Source organism: Eretmochelys imbricata, chromosome 14 (assembly GCF_965152235.1).
Source record: "Eretmochelys imbricata isolate rEreImb1 chromosome 14, rEreImb1.hap1, whole genome shotgun sequence".
In the NCBI taxonomy this organism is placed as follows: Eukaryota; Metazoa; Chordata; order Testudines; family Cheloniidae; genus Eretmochelys; species Eretmochelys imbricata.
The window spans coordinates 27,134,116-27,157,327 of record NC_135585.1 but is presented as its reverse complement, the minus strand read 5'-3'; the positions used below and the strand labels follow the sequence as shown (position 1 = coordinate 27,157,327).

The window sequence follows — 23,212 nt, the reverse complement described above, 5'->3', positions numbered from 1 at the left end:
AATCATTTTTGTTGTTCTTCTCTGGACTTTCTCCAATTTGTCCACATCTTTCCTGAAATGTGGTGCCCAGAACTGGACACAATACGCCAGTTGAGGCCTAATCAGCGCAGAATAGAGCAGAAGAATTACTTCTTGTGTCTTGCTTACAACACTCCTGTTAATACATCCCAGAATGATATTTGCTCTTTGTTTTGAAACAGTGTTACGCTACTGACTCATGTTTAGCTTGTGACCCACTATGGCCCCAAGATCCCTTTCCACAGTACTCCTCCCTGGGCAGTCATTTCCCATTGTGTATATGTGCAACTGATTGTTTCTTCCTAAGTGAAGTACTTTGCATTTGTCCTCATGGAATTTAATCCTATTTACTTCAGACCATTTCTCCAGTTTGTCCAGATCATTTTGAACTTTAATCCTATCCTATCTATCTAATCAATCGTCATCTTAGTGTCCAACTTGGTTCTGAGTGCTTACAGTTCACTACCTGACAAACGAGGTATTTTTTTAAAGGAATTCCATATTTTTAACATAATTTACTGTGAAAGGCATACAGTTCCCTGCAAGCCAATAAGGTCTCGTTGGTACAAGGAAAGTCTTGAAAAGATTAACTCTACCATTCAGCTGAGATGAGTCCTTCTTTTTATGGAGAAAATAGAATATCACGGCTGTTTTTCATCATTTTCATCGTGATAAAGGGCAGGCAAGTAGATTTTGTCAATCAGGTGCTTTAACTGTTCTGGATATTTGCTCTTTCCATCAGTGGAGACTGAATACAAAGAGCCAGATCCTCAGCTGGTCTAAATAATCGTAGCTCCATTGAGAGGTCTGCTGAGAGAAATTTGGAGGCCCGGTAAATTATGTTTTCCCCCTCCCACTTCACCCTAAATAGATAGTTTTGCAGGGGCACTGAGCTCAGGACCTCAGTACAATTGTTCCACCTTCCCTCTCTCATCAGCCCTGTCTATTGATAATTCACACCAGCTGAAGGTTTGTCCAGTGAGAAGATTTGCTGAATGATGAGTTGCAGTAAGTTCCATTGTTTAAAAATGTTTAAAAATTTTACTTATTTTCCTCACTTTACTCATGTGAGTGGAACCCTTGACTTCAAAGGAATCATTCATGTGAGTAAATTTAGGCATTTTTATTTTATATATGTCTATATATGCAAGTTTATTTATGTATTAACTGTTTGCAGAATCAGGGCATTAGATGTTATTCATAGGATATTATTCATAACAAAATAAATGGTTTATATTGAAGAGGGAGAAAATATAATTGTTGATTGCCCGTGTTGATTAGACTTCGATACAAAATATTTAAGGCTGGGATTTTCAAAGGTGTCTGAGGGAATTAGGCACCCAACTCCATTACATTTCATAACTCCTTTCGGATGCTTTGCAAATTCAAATCCAAATAGAGAGGGGGACTAAATTTAGGTTATGAAAAATCAGAACACCCAAAACAAGCAATCAAACAAAAATTCAGAACATTCACTGTAAAAGTCATTGACAGATTTCAAGGTAGGGACAACTTTTTCAAAAGTGGCTTCTAATTCTGAATGCCTCAAATTTGAGACCTCAGCATTAATCCATCTGTGAAGGAAACTTTTGGCCAGCTCTGGGAACCTGATATTTTTTTCTGAAGGTGTTTTAGAAACTCGGCATATTACAGTTTTGCTGTATTTGTGGGGCTTGCGGTCTGTTGTGTGGGAGTGAGGGTACCTGGATTCTGTGCTGAGCTCTATTAGGGATGCGTAGAATAGCTGTTGTATCAAAGGACCAGGAATCAGTACACTTGGGTTCTATTCCCATTCTTTGAGGGGAGTTAGGATTGTGGTTTGAGCAGAGCGGGGGCTGAGAATCAGGGCTCCTGGGTTCTATTAACGGTTCTGGTTGAGAAGTATGTTCGAATGACTAAACGGGGAGAAGAATTGCAGACTCCTGGCATAGCTGGTCAAAAATGTTTGAAATTCACAGTTTTGAGGAAATTGTTCATCAGAATTTAAAATTCTGATAAAAAAGGGATGCATTTTTTGATTTATTTTTTTTTTTTTTAGGAAAATTGCTTCCTTTTGTTCTTTGGTCCTCTCTGGCCCTGAGCTTTGCTGTAATTGGTGCATTGCATGACCTTGCACACCTCAGTCTCAATTGGTCAAAGGAGGTTGCAACTGACTCATTTTCAACCACCCAAAATGAATGCTGGTTTATAGATGTAAATGGTTATTTATGCTCCAAAATTGAGTAGCTGTCCTCTGAACTGCAACTTTGTATAACATCCCCATTCCAACCTGGGACTTCAGCAGGCTTAGAACCTGCAACTTTCTGCACAAAAAGAATTAAAGGTCCTCTTGCATTGTAGGAAGGAAATTGACAGGTACAAATCTCATGTGTTCAGTATTGACCTAAGTTTGCTCCCACTGACTCAATGACAAAAATCCTATTGACTTCCTTCCTCGGGAGCAGAAATAGGCCTATAATGAGAACTTTTGAAAAGCTCACCCTATTTAGCAGGGATTTTCAAAAGAGACGATGGGGTTTTGTTCACTTCTAAAAGAATCACAGATTATGCTGAATGCCTAACACCCATAGGTCTCATTTGAAAATGATTTGGCTCCTGAATCCTGAAGAATTTACAGGAAAAATGTTGTTTTTTCTGTTGAAATTTTTCAGGGTTTTGTCAAAAGGACAACCCCCACACACACCCAGAAAACAACTTTGTCTTTGAAAATTTTCAATTTAAAACAACAAAAATATCAATTAAAATAAAATCAATCTTGGGCTTTGGATGCTGACCGTGGAAAAAACATGTTTCATTGACAAAAACTAAAAATTGTGTTTTTCAAGGAACACCAGAAAATGGAATTTCTATCCTGAAAGTTTCTTTTTGGTCCAAAAGCCACTTTCCACTGGAAAAAAAGTTTCCACAGGAAAATTTAGGACAAGCTTAAATTCACCCTGTGAGCAGGAAGGCTCCAGAAATGTAATAGCAATAGGATATTTTCAGCCTTAATTAAAAGAGGCAGGAAATAATGGTTTATCTGCTCTTTCTGTGCATCAAAATCATCTGTAACCCACAAAGCCATGGTTGTGTTTAATCAGTTTAATTTCATGTCTTCATTTGTTTTGGCAGGTAAAACAGCTGACCGCACTGGAAAAGGGCTATCACACCAGTGTGAAGGAATTTATTCTCCTGGGATTCCCTGGGACCTAATATTTGCAGATCTCGCTCTTTGTGCTCTTCCTTGTCACAGGAAATGTGGCGATCATAGTCCTAGTTGCAACCAGCCATCACCTTCGCACCCCAATGTACTTCCTTCTCTGCAATTTCTCCTTCCCGCAGGTATGGCAGACCACAGCTTGTATCCCAAAGACGCTTGCCAACCTTGTGTCGCAAAGCAAATCCATCTTCTTCGTCAGCTGTGTCCTACGGATGTATTTTGTTTTCTCCCTAGGATGCACAGAGATTTTTCTCTTGGCTGTCATGGTCTACGACTGCCATGTGGCTATATGATATCCTTTGCTCTACAGCTCCATCCTGAACAGCACCTTGACTGCTCAGCTGGCTGTTGGCTCTTGGTTGTGTGCTTTCCTGGCTATTTGTGTCCCAGCATTTCTGATCACCTGGTTGTCCTTCTGTACCCTAGTGTCATCAATCACTTCTCTGGGGACCTAGCACCGTGGATAGTTCTTTCCTGCACAGATACCTACCTTATTGATCTGGTGGCCTTTATCATCTCCTTCATTGTCATCCTGGGCTCCTGTGTCATAACCCTGCTCTCCTACATTTACATCATCTCCACTGTACTGACAATCCCATCACATAAGGAATGGAGAAGGGCCTTTTTAACTTGCTCTACCCATCTCACAGTTGTGATTATCTGGTACGGTTCGACCATTTTCCTACATGTCAGCCCTTCCATGCAGAACTCATTGGAATTGACCAAAATAGTCACCGTCTTGAATACTCTTGTCACACCCCTGTTGAACCCTTTCATCTACACACTGAGGAACCCAGAGGTAAAAGAAGCCCTGAGACATGTATTCAGGGAAGCGATGTTTTTCAAAATGTGCTGGAGGTCATTGGCTGTCACAGAAAATGTGGTGAAAGAAAAATGAGTCTGCACATGGAAGATATACCAAAGTTGATAGGGTACTGAAAAAACAACAACAATCCCTGAGGGCCAGAAGTCTAAAGATAATTAGCTGCCCAACTCCAATGGAAATCAGTGTGAGTTAGGCACCTAAATACCTTTAACAATCTGGTCCTTAGTGTCTCACATCCTTGAACATTTACAGCCAGATTGTTAAATGTATTTAGGTGCCTAATGGGATTTTCTATGAGTTTTAAGGGCCTAGATACTTTTTAAAACCCCATTAGGCACCTAAATACCTTTCAAAATCCAGCCCTTATGCATTGTTATCCTCTTACTTTGTATTTAATTTAAAATGAAACAAATTGCACATGTGCCAATTATTTATTTCTATTAAAGCCTGGCCTGTGGAGAGGATAGAGATATCGATAGGCTTGGCAGAATTCAATTTTTATTTTTTATAATTTTGACAGAGAATATCAAGGTTTATTTGTAAGCATTTTTTAAAAAAAATATTGTCTCTTTCTATTTTCACACTTGTGGGAAATTACTGTGGCGTGTCAGACAACAAGGTGGGTCAGAGAATAATTATTTAATGACAACTGGTTTTTTGGACCTTTTTTTTGGGGGGGGGGCAGTTGACGTTCTGTGTGGCGAAACTGGCATTTCCTGACATTTCCTGATAAAAATTTAACCCTTCCAAACCGAGGTAAGATAAACCCACAGGAACCTCAAATCAAGACCCCAGTGGATTTTGAAGGGGATTCAGAATAAAGTTCCGGTTCCAGTTCCAGACTGGGTAAAAACCCAGATGGGTATTTTTGTAGGCTTCTTTTTTTCTTTGTTTTTAGTACACAGGCATTCCAAAATTTTGGAAAGATTGATTTCACACGGATTCTGCCGGTTTGGACTGAAAATATGTGAGAATAGCTTACAAAATTTTGATGATGTGAAAACTGAATCCAGAATCTTAGTCCTGATTCACCTTTAAAATCACAGTGTGAGTGGAGGGGGATCCCCACCCCCCACTCCCTGATACCCCCTCACCCTCGCTGCGAGCATCTCAGCAAGGAGAGGAGACGTTGTTAGAAATCATGAGATTGGCTTTAAATAATACATGTTGGGTTCTTTTGATTTGCTGTCTGGTTTTTGAGTCTGTAGGGTGCACTTCATGTTTTTATGCTTTTCTCTGTAACCATGAGTGTGCCCTGGTGGCAAGAGGACTGGACTGTAACTAGGAGAATGAAGTGAGCTGTAGCTCACGAAAGCTTATGCTCAAATAAATTGGTTAGTCTCTAAGGTGCCACAAGTCCTCCTTTTCTTAGTTCTATTCCTGGCTCTGCCATTGGCTTGGTGGATGACTTTGGGCAAGTAATGGTGTTAGGGGGCTGTATAGTCTGCAGTCAATCAGGAAGTGAGTGGGTGGGTGGGTGTGTGGGCAGGGGGAAATGGGAACTGTGGATGGGAAAATTGGAATCATGTTTGGCTAACGGCAGGAATGGGAAGAGGGAGACAGGTGTAAGGCTCTGTGGTATCAGAGCTGGGAAGAGGGACACTAAGGAAGGAAACTGAAATCATGCTTGCTGGAAGTTCACCCCAATAAACATCGAATTGTTTGCACCTTTGGACTTCGGGTATTGTTGCTCTCTGTTCATGCGAGAAGGACCAGGGAAGTAAGTGGGTGAAGGAATAAGCCCCCTAACAAATGGCTTCTCTCTGTGCCTCAGTTTCCACATCTGTAAAATGGGGATAATGATTCTCACCTCCTTTATATAGTGCTTTGTGATCTATGGATGAAAAGAACTACCGAAGAGAGAGGGATAATGATTATGTAAAAGAAAATATGAAAGCTGATCTGTTGATTCAAGCAGTTGAGATTTGAAGAAAAACAACAAATATTGTGAGACAGACATTAAAAATCATAAGAAGATCCTAGCCCCACTGACGTCAACGACAGAACTTAATTTCAGTGCGGCCAGGATTTCACCCTACATTGTCCAGAATTTTATCTTAACCCAACATTCAAACCCTTTGAGGCTTGCCTGCTGTCTTGGGCCAGACCTTCAACTGCCAATTTACAGTAGATTAGCATCCAGTCTACCAAATGTACTTAAAACATACGGATGTGCTATGTATAATTAATATCGCTTCATAAAATAACATGGAACTGGTTAAGATTTTGTGCCATCTGATTTACCTAATATTCACATAAAGATCATTGTAAGTGGTCACTCACTGATTCACATAAGCAGTGTCCATGTTTCCATTGAATCTTGAGCCCACTGAGTTTCGTGAGTGTAAATTCTAACGTTTCCATGCACTCACAGGTGTTAGAATCATGAAATGCCTCCGAAATGTGGTGCTTTTGTGGATAAATATCACTTTGGGCCTGGTGGAGGCTGTTTCAAAATGTTAAAGGTTATGAAAGTGATATGTACAAGGAAGATTATGTCCCCAAATCGTTCTCAACCAATTTAGTTTATTCTGTGAATTCTACTTTTGTGAGACACTATGCACTTGATTAGTCTGAATATATTTATTGTTGGAATACCTAGATAGTACGATAAATTAGATTAGATAGATAGTTGTGTCTGGGGACACAGAGAGAGAGAATTTTTGTTAACTGTGATCTCCATACAGTTAATACACCTTCATTTCCCCTGATACTTGAATAGAATTTTACTGGTAGCTTTGGTTTCTCTTGGCAAACATGGATGTTTCAAATGGAATTTCTAGATTGTGCTTCACTGGACCATCGGAGCACCTGAAACAATTCGGGAAATATCATTTGATGGTTCACAAGATAAAAGAATAATTCAAGTTAGTGATTTCACAACATACTCAACTCAGCGTACAGTGATAGCAAGACACAGAAACACAGCAATTAATGTGAATGAGGGACCTGATCACCTCATACAATATGATTTTTATTGTGCGCTTTTTGTCTAATATGCAATATAAATCCCAGGCTCATGGTTTGAGGATCTGAGTATTTAAATTAAAGACTTATTTATCCTTCCTATGGAGTGATTATCAAGTTGGGATACAAGCTTGGGTACTGATGTTACAAAGGGACATGGACCAAATTCACATCTGGTGTAACTCACTTGACTTTGGAGAATTTGCCCTAGCGTCTCACAGGAACAGAGTGGGTGGACAAAAAACTCCTTCAACATGAGTCCTATATAAAAACAAAAGAGGGATACACATTACACTTTAAAGTAAGAGGACTGCAGTTACAGTGCAATGGCCCTCTGAGCTGAGCGGTGACTGCGCCTAAGGCTGTGACTTCCTCTGCCTCCATCAGAGGGGAAGGGCCCGTCCCCCTCCCTGCACCCAGACGGGTCCGGTGGCTGAGTTGAGAACCCAGCTCCCACCCCAGAGCAACCAGCTCAGGATGGCACGAACTCTCCTTCTGCTTGTGCTGGGTAAATGACCTCCCTCAGCCCGCATCCCTTTGTCTGTCTATCTGGAGATACCCCTGCCCAGCATCCCTCCATCCCTCTGCACCCCCATCCCCTCCCTGGAGCTCTCTTCTCTTCTCTTCTCTTCTCTCTCCAGATTCTCCCCAGGCCGGAGTCCCCCGGAGTCCTTGCTGAGAGGCTCACAGCGAGGGTGAGGGGGTATCAGGGAGTGGGGGGTGGGGATCCCCCTCCTCTCACACTGTGATGTTTGAAATTGCAAGGAAGGGGGAATCCCCATCCCCTGGGTGGGTCAGGCTGCCCCGTTCACAGGTGCCTCCTATGAACCTGCCCCAGCAGCAGCTATGGTCCAGAGCCACTTCCGTGGGGGTGGAAGAGCGACCCCAGCTGATGCCTGCTTGTGGGGTCCATTTGGTGGGTCCCAGCTCTGGCTGTAGGGGAGAAGATGCCCCCATCCCCCTGGGCACTACCTCACTGACAGCCTCAGCAGCGAGAGAGAGGTCTGGAGGGGCCATGGAGACTGACCTTCCACCTCCCCATTACAATGAGTCCCCCCTGGCCAGAGGTCCGTGGGGGTGGGGCTGTGTGTGGAGGGGGGGCCTCTCTCTGCCCCAGCTCTGGGCTCCCACCCACAGAGGACTCAGGGCCGGGGGGACAGATCCAGCACCATCCAGCGGGACATTAAAAACAGGTTCTGCAGAGACCCCAGAGGAAACGCGGTGGGTGGAAAAACTCCCCCCTCCCTTCCCCACATCTGGCCGAGCTTCCTCATGTCTCTCAGATGCCTTCTCGCTATTGAGAGGCAGGTGTGACAGTCAACTGACGGGTTCTCGCCCCTCTTTCACCACTGCCCCTGGATGGAGAGTGTGGGGTGAATACCCTGATGGGAAAGGGGTATCTTGGAGTTGAAACATTTGCATCCACAATCCTCCCCGCTTTTTGCACCATAAAGGGGCAGGAAGGAGCAAGGGTCAGTTTGGAGAACCCCCTCCCCAGCCCCAGTTCAATGGGGGGACATGGCAGGATGTGTGGAGCGAAGAGTTTGCAGACAGTCCCTGGCTCCCGGGTGGGCGGGCGGCGAACTGTGCAGACGGTCCCTGGGTTATAGAAGCTGGGGACGGGGAGCTGGCAGATGCTCCCTGGCTGGGGGGGGTGAGGCGTTTGCAGACGCTCCCTGGCTGGGTTGGGTGGGGGGTGAGGTGTTTGCAGACGCTCCCTGGCTGGGTTGGGTGGAGGGTGAGGCGTTTGTAGACGCTCCCTGGCTGGGTTGGGTGGGGGGGTGAGGTGTTTGTAGACGCTCCCTGGCTGGGTTGGGTGGGGGTGAGGCGTTTGCAGACGCTCCCTGGCTGGGTTGGGTGGGGGGTGAGGCGTTTGCAGACGCTCCCTGGCTGGGTTGGGTGGGGGGTGAGGTGTTTGCAGACGCTCCCTGGCTGGGTTGGGTGGGGGGTGAGGCGTTTGCAGACGCTCCCTGGCGGGGGCGGGGCTCGCGGGGACACTCTCCCTCCCAGCCTGGCTCAGGGCTTCGCTGCTCAGAACCGAGCGAGAAGGTACCGGGGGTGCGGATCGGGCCCCAGTCGAGTCCCCTCCCCTGGGGGGCCTGGCCCCCCCTTCCCCTCCCTGTCCAGGGCCCCCCACCCACTGGTCTGGGCCCATCCCCCGACTCAGGGCTTCGCCCCTGCAGAGTCTCCCCGCCCTGGCTGCGGGGCCCTGCGTGCCGGGGCGGGTTTGGGGGTGTTTGGAGGGAGGTGACCCCGAAACGTTTCTGCTCCGGCCCCCCGCCCCGATCCACCCTCCCTTCCCGCGCTTCTCCCTGCGTGGGTTTCCCAGGGGCCATCCCCGTGGCGCCCGGCCGGTGTGACGACACAAATCTCAGCCCTCCCCTTTTGCACCGGGGGGCACCGGCCCTGACCTGCTCCCCACAGGCTCCTGGGGTCTGCTGGGTCCCATGAGGGGTCGGAGCTCCCCACCCCCGCCCACCCCGCCCTGCGGCTCCCTCGCACCCCAAGAAGCAGCTGCTGCAGCAGGAGCCGCCGCCTGTGAATCGGCCGAAGTTTCACGCCGACTCCCTTCCTCGGGGCGGGGAATTAGGCATCAGAGTTCAGTGCCGGGACCAACCGACCCGCCCCCGCGCCCCGCTGGAGCCCTGCCCTGGCCTCAGCCCTTTCCCAGCCTAGGGAGCGCAGCCCAGAGAGGCGGTAAATACCTGCGGGGGGAACGTGGCCTGGCCTGTGGCTGGGAGTTGCAGGCAGATGAATTCAGGCGAGGAGGGAGGCTCACCTGTCTGGCGGGGAGGGGGGGGGAATTAGCTGCTGGCCCAACTCCCCGGGGCTCCGGTGGATTCTCCATCGTGGGCCATGTGTGAAGCCGGGCAGGAGGTTTGTCTAGAAATCTGCCTACGTTCCCCCCCCCCCCCCGCCCCCCAGGTGATCCCAGTCTCCCCGTCCCACCTTCCAGCTGGGAATTCTCCAGGGGGCTGGAGTGGTGGCGAGCAGAAACGAGGCTCGGAGAGTGGGGTTGGGAGCCCCTCTCGCTCACGGCAGCTCTGGCGTTCCTCGCCCCCATCCCACCCTCAGCTCCCCGCTCCTCCACGGAGACTCCCTGCACGCCTCAGAGCCAGATTTCTGCTGCGGGAGAAATCAACCGGCTGCCGCCCTCTTACCCCGTCGTAAGGCAGCAAATCCAAGACCCAGGCCAAACGGCTCGGGGGCATGGAACAAGAATGCCGGGAGCCCCTGGGCACGGCCAAGGGCCGCATTTCACCCCCGTTGGGGCGGGGGGGTCTATGGCGACTGCTCCAGCCTGGGGTGAAAGCTGAGTAAATAGCAGGGCCATGTCCCTGCCAAGAACGGCCAGGAGCTGGAGCCTGCTCCACAAACCTCTGCTTCTCTGCAGGGCGACAGTGGGGAGAAGGGCCTAGCCAGGTTAACAACCCCCCAGTGACCGAGCCGAGTCCCCTGCAACCCCTGTCGCTGTTCCAGGGCCCCCCTCCCAGGGGCTGGGGATAAAACCCAGCAGTCCTGGCTCCCAGCCCCCTCATTCTAACGCACGAGTCCCCCATCCCCCTTCATTCCGTCTGTCCGTCTGACCCCTGCACCTCTCCTTCCTTCCATCTGTCCATCCATCCCCATACATCCCCCTATGTTTCTCTCTCCATCCCCCAACTGCCAGCTGTACCCCAGTCCCTGCCTGCCCCTCCCTGCGGGGGGCTGGCAGAGTTGGAGCAGAGCCGTGACTCTGATCTCAGGAGCTTGGGCCTGTGGGACTCCCTGCCACAGGACCTGGCTGAGCAGAGGGGTGGGGCTGGGGTCTCAGAGCCATCGCCGAGTGTGTGTGTGTGGGGGGGGGGGGTGTCAGGGCACCCTGTGCCCATCAGTTTCCATGGGAACCCTGTATCTCACCCCCCGACCTTCCCCTCACACAGATCCCCGACCCTGGAGCCGAGATGATGAGTTGCGGCCTCCTGACCAGCTCCAAGGAGCCGGGTGAGTCAGGGCTGCGGGGGACGGTGCATTGAGGGGGAGGGTGGCCCCATGGCTGACGTGGCTCCTCCCCCCGGTGCCCGTGGGGGGCCTGTGGCTGATGTCCCCCTCCCCCCAGTGCCCCTGCACCACAGCTCGGTGTCAGTGTTGATCCGAGGCTTTGTGGCGGACGTGGGCTGCCAGCTGCTCTGCAGGAATGAGAAGCTGGGGCCCGTGGAGGCCGTGTTCAAATTCCCTGTGGACGCCGAGGCGGCTGTCGACGCCTTCTAGGCCCGGCTGCGGGGGCCTGCATCCAGGCCCAGCTCCAGGAGAAGAGACAGGTGCTGGGGGCGGGGGTCCCGGGGGGGAGAGAGGAGGGGACCGGGCTGAGGGGATCTCGGGGTGACCCCATCTCTCCCAGCAGGTGCATGAGCTGTACAGGGATGTGCTGGTCGGGGGGGGGCAGGGGATCTTGGGGGACAGGGATCTCGGGGTGACCCTCTCTCTCCCGGCAGGCACAGGAGCTGTACGGGGACGGGGCCACCCGCTACGTGCTGCTGACCATGCTACACCCTCGCTTCACGCCCCACAGTGAGACCCACAGATCCCCCTGCGCCTCTGCTACATGCCCCACTGTGAGACCCACGATCCCCCTGTCCCCACTCCGCGCCCTCCAGTGAGACCCACAGATCCCCTACCCCCATCACTGTGACACCAACAGACCCCCGTCCCCCCCGCACACGCCCCATGGTGAGACCCTCCTGTACCCCAGCTGTGTGCTTCCAACCATGCTGCACCCCTTTTACATGCCCCATGTTGAGACCAGACCTTTAGGTGCCCTAGATCCCACATAGCTCCCTGTACCACATAGCCCCCAGAACCCCAGCTACACACCCCACTGTGAGTGACCCCCCAGCCTGTACCCCCTGAAACCTCCATAGCCCCTTCTACATACCCCACAGTGAAAGACCCATATAGCCCCCATAATTCCCCATAGGCCACTACTGTGTTCCCTGCGGTAAGTGCGCCCCCTCCCCCAGGTCTGCAGTCACCGCCCCAGGGTATATGACCCACCCCAGCCATCCTGAAATTCCCTGATATTCAAGCCCAATACCCCCCAAAAAACTCATACCCCCCATCTTCCCCCCACTCTCCCAGCCCCCTGGCCCTCACCCCGTGTCTCTCTCTGCAGGGTAGGATGGGGAGAACATCACCCAGGAGGTCCCACGGGTCCTCCAGGGGGAGCTGCCCTACACCCTGAGCCGAAGCGCCATGCTGCAGTCGCCCCATGGCATCGACCACGTGCTCTCCAACTGCCCCCTCACCCCCCTGAGCTATACAGCCGGGAACTTAGCCACTGCCTAGGTAAGGGCTCACCTGGACACCTGGGTCCCAGCCATCCCTGCTGGGAGGAGGGTGCTGGGGGTGGGGCAGGGGGAGGGTTCTGGGCTGAGGGGTGGGTTCCAGGGAACGGGGCTGTGGGTGGGGGGAAGGTCCCGGGGGTGAGAGATGTGGTGTAGGGCGCGGGGTGGGTCCCGAAAGGGGGAGCATGGGCCAGACTCTTTGGGTGATTGAGGGGGTGGGGGATCGAGTGACAGCAACGGATCTGGGGAATTTCCCAGAAATCTGCCAGTTTGGGGATGAAATCCCTGGCAGTTGCTGGGCTCTGTAAGTCTTTAGTGTCTGGGATTTTCCCTCTCCTTGTTTCTCAATGGAAGTAAATGGAGGTGGGGGGACCAGGAAAATGTCACCCCCAAATTGGAAAGATTTAGACTCCCCAAAATGTCAAACGTTTGCAATTTTTCACCAGGAAAAGCCAAGTTCCCACATTGGCCTTTGGGGTTGTTTTTTCTTCTCTTTTCTCCACCTAACCCGGGTGGCCCAGCCAGCGTTCCCAGGGTCTGCCCCTCACCCTGTCTCCATTGGGGGGTGCCGAGCCGGGCGCGAGAGCCAGCGGGACCTTGCCTCCCCCTGGAATCGTGTGGACGTGACTGTGTGTCTGTCGCCCCCCAGGTGTCGCTGGCCCTGGCCCCCCCGTGGGACAGGGAGTTGGAGCTGCTGGTGTATTACACGGAGCCACCCAAACCCAGCGCGGTGCTGGAGGCCGGGCTGCCCGGAGCCGAGCCAGGTGCGGGAGGGGATCCTGAACCCTACTACCCCTGGGCGGGGGCGCAGAGGGGGATGCATAGGGTGGGAATCTGGGGAGGGTGAGGTAGGTGCTGAGCGGTGACATAGGATCGGGGGGGGCATGGTGCAATGAGGGGGATGATGGGGGAATGGGGAGTCCTAGGGCTGCTGTAGGTGGGTGCTGGGGAAATCTGGAGGCAGGTGAGGGTGGGGGGACAGGAGCGGGGGGTCTTGGCAGGACGGGGTGTCTGGGAGCAGGCGGGCACTGGGGAGCACTGCAGGTTTGGGAGGCATGGGGGAGAACTGGGGATGGGAGAGCAGGCCCTGGGGGGCTGGGTACGGGGGTGGGGGGGATTTAAGGGGAGAGGGGGTGGGGGAGGGACAGAGCAGTGCGGGTGGGTCTCTGGGGACAGTCATGGGGCTCTGAGGGGGTGGCTCACAGGGTCTCGACCCCATGCCCACCCTATTTGGGGGCTGGCCCCCATCTCCCCGCAGGCTCCCTGATGGGCGACCCGGCCGTGATGATGACCCTGCTGCCCAGAGTGCCCGAGGTGGTGCCGGCCCAGAGCCAGCCGGGGAGTTCGTCCTCCTGCTGGGCCGCTCCGGCAGCACGGCCTGCCCCATGGACGCAGAGACCTGTCCCGCCAGCGCATCAACAGCACCAAGGGACGGCCAGGCGGGAGGCTGCGCTAGATGGGCCCGTGGGGCCGTGCCGGGGGAGCAGCCCAGGCTGGCTGGGCCCGTGGGGCTGACTCTCCATCCGTCTGTCTGTCCCCAGGAGACCCTGGTCCTGCTGTTGAAGAGTTTGCCCCTGGGCTGTTATTTCAACATCTGTGGCTTTGGGTCTGAATTCGAGTCCTTCTACCCGTGAGTCCGAAGGGCAGGGAGGGGGCTGGCTGGGTTAGGGGGCAAGGCTGGTTAGCTGACACAGGGTGTCTCTTGGTTAGGGGTCAGGGTGTGTCTGTGGGTTGGGGTCAGGGTGTGTCTGTTTGTGGGGGGCAGGGGGTGTCGGTGGGTGAGGGGGCAGGGCTGGCTGGGGGCAGGGTGTCCCTGGCTCCGGCTGTCCCAGCCCCAGACCTGTCGGCGCCCCCCGCAGGCAGAGCGTGGAGAATACCCAGCAGACCAAGGCCGAGTCCCTGCAGAGCCTCCAGCTGCTCCAGGCTAACCTGGGGGGCACCGAGATCTTGGAGCCGCTACGAGCCATTTACCGCAGCCCCTGCCGGGACGGGCACCCACGCCAGGTACCGGGGCGCTGGGGCCAGCCGGAGGGGCATCCTGGGGCGGGCCTGGAGGGTGATTGTGGGGCCGAGGAATGACGGGGGGGGTCTCAGAGAGGGATGCGGGCCTGCGGGGACAGACTCACAGACTTTGAGGACAGAAGGGACTGTCCTGATCATCTCATCAGGCCCCAGCTCCTCGCTCCCCCCGGGGACAGCCCCACCCCTCAGGCTGAGTCACCGGCACCCCCAAACCCTGAGTTACAGGCTTCAGATCACAGCGACTCCCCCCAGTTGCTCCGGTTCAAACCAGTGAGTGCCCCAGGCTGCTGAGGGAGACCAACCCCCTCAGGTCTCTGCCAGTCTGAGCCAGGGGAAAATCCCTTCCCCACCCCAAACGTGGGAGTCAGCTTGCCCGGAGGATGGGTGCGAGACCCCCCCAGCCAGCCCCCTGGGAAGGATTCTCTGCAATAACTCTGAGCATCCCCCCACTCCCAGTGCCCCGCTGCCGCCCATGGGGTGTTTGCTCCCAGCTGTAGCTCTGGGCCATACGACATTACAGACCCCTCTTTGCCCACCTTCCCCCCCACACTCCCCTCAGAGGCTGTTCAAGGGGGAGATCCTGGGAGAGGGGATCGGAGCGGGGCTGGGGGCCCTGGGGGGCAGCCGAGCGGGGCCAAGGGGTTGCTCGGAGTGGGCCTGGGGCTCTGGGCCAGATGGGGGGCCACTGCCCCTGGGGGTGTGAGCAGGGCCTGGCAGGTAGCAACTGGGGGGGAGGTACCTCTGTATAGAACTGGGAGGGGCAGCGCTCTGTGCTGTGCCCAGCTCTGGGGGGTGCCCTGCAGCCGGGAGGGGCAGGGAGGTCACTGGTGGGGGGTCAGGAGGGAGCTCCTGGAAAAGTGGCCACAGCAGTCGGTGGGTTCTTGTCTCCAGGGGCCGGTGAACAGGTGATGGTTTGGGGTCATGCCTCGGGGTTGGGGGTCACAGAGATAGGGGAGGTCAGCAGTCCCCGTCTGTCAGCCCCTCAGGGGAGATCTCTGGGAGGGGAGGGATGAGGCTTGGGGGGTCTCTGGGAAGGTCAGTGGGGCAGACTCTCCAGGGGGCTGCTCCCGTTCCCAACAGGGAGGGGGTGTCTCTGAGGGGGTTGGGGTCCCCGGCTCTGACAGCGTCTCTCCCCCGCTCAGCTGTTCGTGTTTACGGACGGGGAGGTAGAGAACACCCAGGACATAATCGCAGAGGACCCACAGGTAACTGGGGGTGCCTAACCCCCCCCAGCCCTGCCCCCATTAGCATTGCCATCATGTGGACCCCCACCACCATAGTACCCAACATCTGCCCAACCCTTTGCCTCACCCTGCCTCCCAGCCCCGCCAGCATGGGGAGCCCCCCAAGTCCAGCCAGCCCTACTGGCCCCTTTCCAACTGCCCTGCCCCCACCCAGCACTAGATGGGCCCCACCAGCTCTGCCCCTCCCCCTCTGGTCTCTGCCCCCTCCCCCCCCCGCCCCAGGTGCTTCTCCTTCGGCATCGGGGATGGGGCCTCCACGGCTCTGATCAAAGGCATTGCTCGGGCAGTCGGGGGCAGCGCCGAGTTCATCACCGGCCAGGACCGTGTGCAGCCCAAGGTGAGAACCCAGCAATCCTGGCTCCCAGCTCCCCCACTCTAGCCTACTAGACCCCACTCCCGTCCAGAGCTGGGGACAGGACCCAGGAGTCCTGGCCCACCATGTGTGTGCCGGTCCCCCGCCAGGTGCCACAGTCTCTGAAGTGGGCCCTGCAGCTGGTGGTGACCGGGATCTCACTGAGCTGGGATCTGCCCCCTGGGATCCAGGCGGAGCTGCTGCACTGGGACCCCGAGGTGATCTTTGCTGGGCAGCGGTGGCTTGTCTACGCCCAGCTCCGCGGGCAGCCCCAGGTGGGAGAGCGAGGTCCCCCGAACTGGGGTGCCCCCAGGGCTCGGGGTCAGTGACTGAGGCAGGAGCCCCACAGTCCCCTCCTGGGCGATAACTCTGGCCCCTAACGATGGCCATTGGCTGGAGCTCCCTGTGCTACCCCAGCCCCATTGTTCTGAATGGGGAGAGTTCACTCCGACCCCTAACGATAGCCATTGGGCTGCAGGTCTCTGTGCTACCCTAGCCTCATTGATTTCAGTTGGGATTGTTAACTCTGACCCCTAACGATGGGCATTGGGCCAGGGTTCTCTGTGTTACCCCAGCCCAATTGATCTGTGTTGGAATTGATAAATCTGACCCCTACCAATGGCCATTGGGCTGTGGGTCTCTGTACCAGCCTGGCTGCATTGATTTCATGGCAGGTCTACACTATAAGTTTTCATCGGTGCAGCTGCACCGCTGTAGCACGTCTGGTGAAGACGCTCTAAGCCGACGGGAGAAGCTCTCCTGCCGACGTAGCACTGTCTGCACGGGGGGCTAAGGTCAGTGTAACTACGCCACTCATGGGTGTGGATTTTTCATGCCCCTGAGCGATGTAATTCTACCAAAGTATGTAGTGTAAACGAGACCTCAGTGGGGATCGATAACTCTGACCTCTAATGATAGCCACTGGGCTGGAAGTCTCTGTGCTACCCCAGCCCCATTGAGCTCAATGGGGATTGTTATCTCTGGACCCTAATGACGGCCATTGGGCTTACTAAGCCAGCCTCCCAACTGGTGTTCATTGGGTGTGTTTGCCCCCTTTGTTCTGTAAGCTGGGTCTGAGGGGTCCCAGGGCATCTTCTCCCCCCTTGCATTCCACCTCTGACCACCTTTCTTTCCCCGCAGCCCCCAGACATTCCCATGGGGGGCATCACCCTGCAGTACCACATCCAGGACCAGACCTAGAAGGAGACGCCGCAGTTCTCCCTGCAGCCACAGGATGGAGACAGGTGACAGCAATGCTCCCCTGGCTCCCATCCCCCACCCCAGGCAGCTGTGTCCTGCCCCCCCACATCCTCACCCCAGCAGAACAGAGACAGGATGGGAGCAGCCCTTCTTCTGTGACCACTAGACCGCACTCCCTTCCCGGGGCCAGGGTAGAACCCAGGAGTCCTGGCACCCACCCACCCCCATCCCGCTAGACCCTGCTCCCCTCTCCGTAGCGGCTGGAACCCAGGTGTCCAGGCTGACCCCATGAATCTCTCTCCCTGGCACAGGCTGCCCGTTCACCGGCTGGCCGCCAAGTCGCTGCTACTGGAGCTGGAGGGGGCCATGGGCGCAGGGTGGGAGGGGGACGGGCGCCGGGCACTGAAGGCCAGCCTGAGCTCGGGGGTCGTCTGCTCCCTCACGGCCTACGTGGGGGTGGACATGGAGCGGGGGCAGCTGGTGAGGTGGGATGTCCCGCTGGCAGGTAACCCCCAAAGGGGCTGGGGCTCCTGGCGCCAGGGGGGGACCCAGCATGTGGGGGGAACTCAGGTGGGAGGGGGAACCTGGCACTGGGGGCGGTACGAGGAGGTGGGGGGAACCTGGCGCCAGGGAGGGATCCCAGCACAGGGGGATCCTAGTGTAAGGGGGGGGGACCCAGAAGGGGCATGTGGGGGGGCATCATGTTTATGGGGTAATGTCCCTTTGCCCCTCTCCCTGACTCCCAGGGGCTGTGCTGCCCCCTCCCTCCTCCAGGGTGACGGCGACCCCAATCCCCATACCTCCGGGGCATGGGGAGAGCAGGGGCACTAGCATGGTGAGATGGGGAGTAGCACCGCCCCCCCCCCAGCCGGAAGAGACGGGTCTGTGCCAGACAGACGGACAGAAGTAGACAGGCATGCGGATACCCAGAGTCAGACAGGGACAGAGACCGAGAATCAGCCGACAGACCCAGACGGGGACAGGACAGAGAGACGCAGAGAGAGAAACAGACCCAGTCAGACAGACAGACCGACCCGGGCAGATGCAGGGACAGGAGGGGCGGGCACATTGCTGTCATGAGCAGACCTGGCTAGTAGGGGCCTCTCGCCCCCCAGCATCCTGCCCTCATCCATGGAGTGCAGCACCCACCCCTGTATCCTTTGGGGCTGGAGGAGGGGTCCTGGCTGAGGGGAGAAGAATGGGGCTGTGTGGACTGGATCTGGGGGTCACAGCCAGGGGGGAAGGGGCAAGAGCTGGGAGATCCTGGCTGTGATGGAGCTGCGGGGAGAGGAGGATGGGGCTGGGTGTGGGGGAGTCCCAGCTCGGGGAAAGGGGCTGGGGGGTATGGAGGAGGGGTCCCAGCGGTGCGTTGGCTCTAAGTGTCTGGCGGGGGGACGGAATTCTCTTCCCTCCCTTTGCTTCTCTGGGTCTGTTTTCGTGTCCGTCTGTCTCTGTGTCTCTCCATCTACTCGCTAAATTTCGATTTCATCATGGACTATATGGAGCTGATAGACTGGGTCTCGATAGACCCCATCTGCGAGCGGCCGGCGAGCAGAGTGCGCCTGGACGAACCGAACCAGCGCAGCGTCTTCGGGCGCTTGTCCCGTGACTTGGCTGCGGCACGTGAGTACCTCTGCCACGCATGCCTGCAGCTCCCAAAGTCCAGCGCCGGCCATCTCCTCCCTCGCAAGCGCCTGTCCTGGCTCCGTGGCCTCCCAAAGCTCAGCCGTGGGGGCCCAACACAAGGGCAGACAGTCCTGCAATCAGGGGGCCCCACCGGAGACGGCACCCCAGAACGGTGAAGGGGGCTGGGAGTCAGGACTCCGGGGGTGGGCAAACGCCAGGGTGACGCTTCATCGGGTTAGAGACCCATATGCCCTGAAGGTCACGGAGCTGTGCAAGTCTTTAAAAACGACATAGAAAACGAAGGAAATTCCTGGGTGAGAAACCTTTGTGTCGCTGAGGGAGGGGGAATTCTTGGCTGTTTTTTTTTTAGTGTCATGAAGCAAATTATCTCGAAAGAAAATGAATAAAAAAATAAGGAAACCCCCAGGCAAAAAACTCTGTGAAGGTGGAATTTGGGGTGTGAGTTTGTGTCAGTGAGCTAAGGGGGTGTGGGGGGGCGGGGATCAGTAGTTTTTTGTAACAGGAATGTCTCTGAGTAGTTTTCTCTGAAATAAAGCCAGAGGGAAATTCCCAGGCAAAAAACACCTTGTGAAGCTGGGTCTGAGCTTGGAGGTTTGTACAGGCGAGTTCAGGGGCAAAAGTCTTTCTTGGCACCTTCTGGTTTATAAACGAAGAAACCCACAAAAAGCAGAAATTTTAAAGTTACCTTAAAACCTGCATTTGGAGAGTCTGGAAATACAAAGTGACTGTAGCCCAGATAACGTTAACTCTGCCCCATAACCCTGGCCCATGCATGGCTATAATATCATATAGACTCTGTAACATCCCATCCCCCGCTACCCCTTTAGACTCTTGTGTCTCTCTGTGGACGTAGGTCTGTATCACAGGTTGTAGTGGGGGATGGTTTCGGGGTCAGACTGTATTTGAGAAACACCGTGGGGTTGTGGAATTAATGCCTGGGCAGGAACATTCACAGGGAGTTGGGTGCCCATCTCGGATTGAAAGTTAATTGTCATCCCATGGGTGCAAGAAGGGGCAGAGTTAAGGATGACTGTGGTGGAGTTAAGGGTGCAGAAGAGCAGGTTAAGGACACCCATGGAGGGACAGAGTTAAGGCCACACAGAGGGTGACCGTTAAGGCTGTTGTCTGTCCCCCAGCCTGGACAGGCCATGTTGCTGTTCTGTACCCACAACCCTGTGCCAGCCCCATCTCCCTGTGTCTCTCCCCAGAGCGGGCACCGGAGGAGCCTCCCTTGCTGAGGCTGGTGTCTCTGCAAAATGCCGACGTCTTGTGGAACCTGGACCCCTGGCTGGCTGCTGTGCTGGGGGTGAGCGAGACCGACGCCAGGGGGAGGATACCCAGTGCGGTGAGCGGGGGTGCAGAGGAGAGGGGAGAGATCTGGGGCAGGTGCCATTGATTGGGCCTGTTCTCTGCTCCCAGATGAGATTGGTGGCGACCCATTCGGGGGGGGAGTCTGAGGGTGACTGGACTAAAGGACCCCTGAACCTGGAGCCCAGTGGGTGAGACAGGCTCAGATCAGGGGGCTGGGAACCCCCTAACGGGGTCGGAGCATTGGATCGAGGGGGCCCAGTTCCAGATGGAGGCGCCCAAGTTGGGCCCTGTCTCAGGCCATCTCTCTACTCCCTGGACATGGCACTGGGCATCTGGGTAGAGGGTCCACGGTGCTGGAGCGGGGGCTATAGGAACCCTCCGAGTCGGGGTGGGGGGATGGAGTAGGGGGTCCCTAGGGAAGAGGGAGGGCTGGGTGAGGGATGGAGGTCAGGGGAGGGGGCCAGGCTGGGCACTTACTCAGGCTGTCTCTATCCTGCCCCACACAGGACGTGACCCCCAGCATCTGGGCCACGGTGCTGGCCATGGTCTGGCTGCACGACTGGGCCGTGGGGTAGCGTGACGAGTCGAGCTGCTGGAGGCCAAGGCTGTGGTCTGGGTGCAGGACTGAGCAGGTGAGAGGGTGCCTGGTGGGTGGGGGGCAGGGACAGTGTCCAAGGTCTCGACCCTGAAAGTCCCTGCCCCATGGGGCCCCTGAGCCTGAGCCCCAGGAACCTCCATCCTCACGGCCCAGAGCCATGAGCCTGCCCCCCATGTCCTATAGCCCAGCCCCTTCAGGGCCCTGAGAGCCTGTGCCCCATGGGTCCCCATTCCTGAGATTCCTGCCCCCCAGGGCCCCACAGCCCAGCCCTCGAGAGCCCCCATCCCCAGCCTCTCCCCATCCCAATCCCAGCACCCTTCCGGGGTTTCCATGCCCCGCCCCCCAGCACCTTTACTTCCCAGCTTCCCAACCCCCACACCAGTCCCCCACGTGCTGTGAGATCTGTTCCCTTTGCCCCCAGGCCCTCCCCTCGTTCCCCGGGCTGGTGTCTCTCCAGTGCCCCCCTCTCATTTCAGGGGCCCAGCTGAACGAGTGCCTGGAAGCCGCCAACGCCCTGCTGGGCTGCAGCATTGGCCCTGCCATCTTCGGGCTCTGAGCCCCCTCCAGGATCCCCGCACCCACTTCCCAAACTACCCTGGGCGTCCAACTGGGAGCCAGAGGGCCAGCCGGGGACACTGGGTGCAGACCCACCTGGCCGGCCTGTGCCCAGCCCGGAGCAAACCCCCAGCTGGGATCCCACCACTGCCACCAATTCGGATGCATCTGCTTCCCACTGGCTGAAGAGGAGCGATGGCTGCCCCCCAGTTCCACCCCACTCTGACCCACTCTTGAGTAACCCCCACGCTGCTCACAGCCGCCGCCTCCTCTCTGCATTGTGGGGGAGTCCTCGGGATTGCCTGCATCAATGTCGCACATCTCTTCCCTTTTTACAAATGATTGAGGGGTCCCTCTGTAAACAGTCCCCGGCCCCCACCCCAGAGGTGGCTGCACTAACCTCGCCCTGCATCAGCCATCCAGTGTCAACCTAGTCCCATCTGCACGGAGTTCAGCTACTGGACAGCCAGCCAGACCAACAGGATCTTTGCTTGTCCAAACATGACCTCCTTTTGTCGTAATGGCAGTTTTCTCTTCGCTAGACAATCCTGAACGCACACACGAGCACAGTGATTGGCTTAATTCTTCATTTCCTCTCTGCCTTAGTCCAGACTAGAGCTGGTCAGACATTTTCCAGCTGAACAGTGCTGTGTTGGCAAGTGCAATTCCGTGGTGAAGGCTGAAAGGTGGAATCAGGCAGCAGATGGAGGAAGCTTGCCCCGTGCTGCGTGTTGTGAATCCCTCCCCGTTCACCAGCTGCTGAATTCTCTACCACAGGAAGAAATGCTTCAAAACCTGACCGTCCATCTCGACGGTTAATGCTCACGCTGTGTCCATCCTGGGCAGCACCGGGCCCTTCTCAGGACATCCTGGGACTCAAGCAAACAATGAAAGAACTCAGCTGGTTAATTCCCTGGAAAGAAAGTGCTGTTTTTATCAAGAAACTGCAGAAACATACGGAAGAAGCAAACAGTTTTCCCACTTCGTGTTAGCCAGTACTGACCTCCTTTGAACAGCTTTCAGCATATGACTCTGTGCTGGGTGGTGTCCCTATATCAGCCTTTCCGTGTCTGAGAAGGCAACTCAATAAATTCAATTTACAGCCACATTGCGCAGCGACTCCAGGGAAGGATTAAGATACCAGGTAATGGATTAATTGCCTTAAGGCCTGAAGGAATGCTGCCCTGGGACGGAGATTTCCCCAAAGGCCAGACGGAATTCAGAGATCTTAATTCTCACTTCCCACTGTGAATAGTGGAACTTCAATACCAGCGGTGACACCCTGGTCCATTGAAATCAAAGGCGGTTTTGTCTTCGACTGCAACGGGCACAGTATTTCAGCCCATATTACGAGGCTTTTGCAAATTAAACCCTGTGGCTAGGATTTTGGAAGAAGTGGTTGAGGCACCCTGTTCCAGGGGATTTGTCCTCTTTGAAAATCCCAACCTACTATCCTGTTCCAAACCCAATGAAGTCAGAGGAAAGGCTCTTTTCAATGGGAGCTGTTCCCCAGCTCTCTCTGAAACTCCAGCCGGAGTAAGTCTTTCCAGTGGTCTTTAGATAAACTCCGTTGGTAGCAGCTGATTGCCTAGCTCCCTTCGGCGCCTTTGGATATCCCAGATTGTAGCGGACTCCAGTGGACTTTGAAGCAGAGCCGGTCTGTATACCTGAGCCTTTAGATAGATAGAAAATCCACACACAGAATAACAAAATAAAAGCATACGACCATCTGTACTCACACATATGTGACCATAAACAGCCTCACGTACTGTAGCACACCCATTAATGTATGAACCCTCCAGCCTGTAATGCCCCATCTGTTCCTGTCTGGTCCTGGGTCCGAGGTCCTCTCCTTGGCTCTGGCTGGGCTTGGCATGCTAGCGACTAGAGCAGGGGACTGGCCCATGGCGCTCCCGGGTTCTGTTTTGGTTCCTGGAGGCAAATGTGGC

At 55.1% G+C, this 23,212-nt stretch overlaps 1 pseudogene; it reads left to right on the top strand.

The window, feature by feature from the left end:
- The window catches only part of LOC144274938 (von Willebrand factor A domain-containing protein 5A-like), a 171,722-nt pseudogene extending 150,458 nt beyond the window's left edge, over positions 1–21,264 (top strand).
- Positions 21,265–23,212: the final 1,948 nt, after the last annotated feature.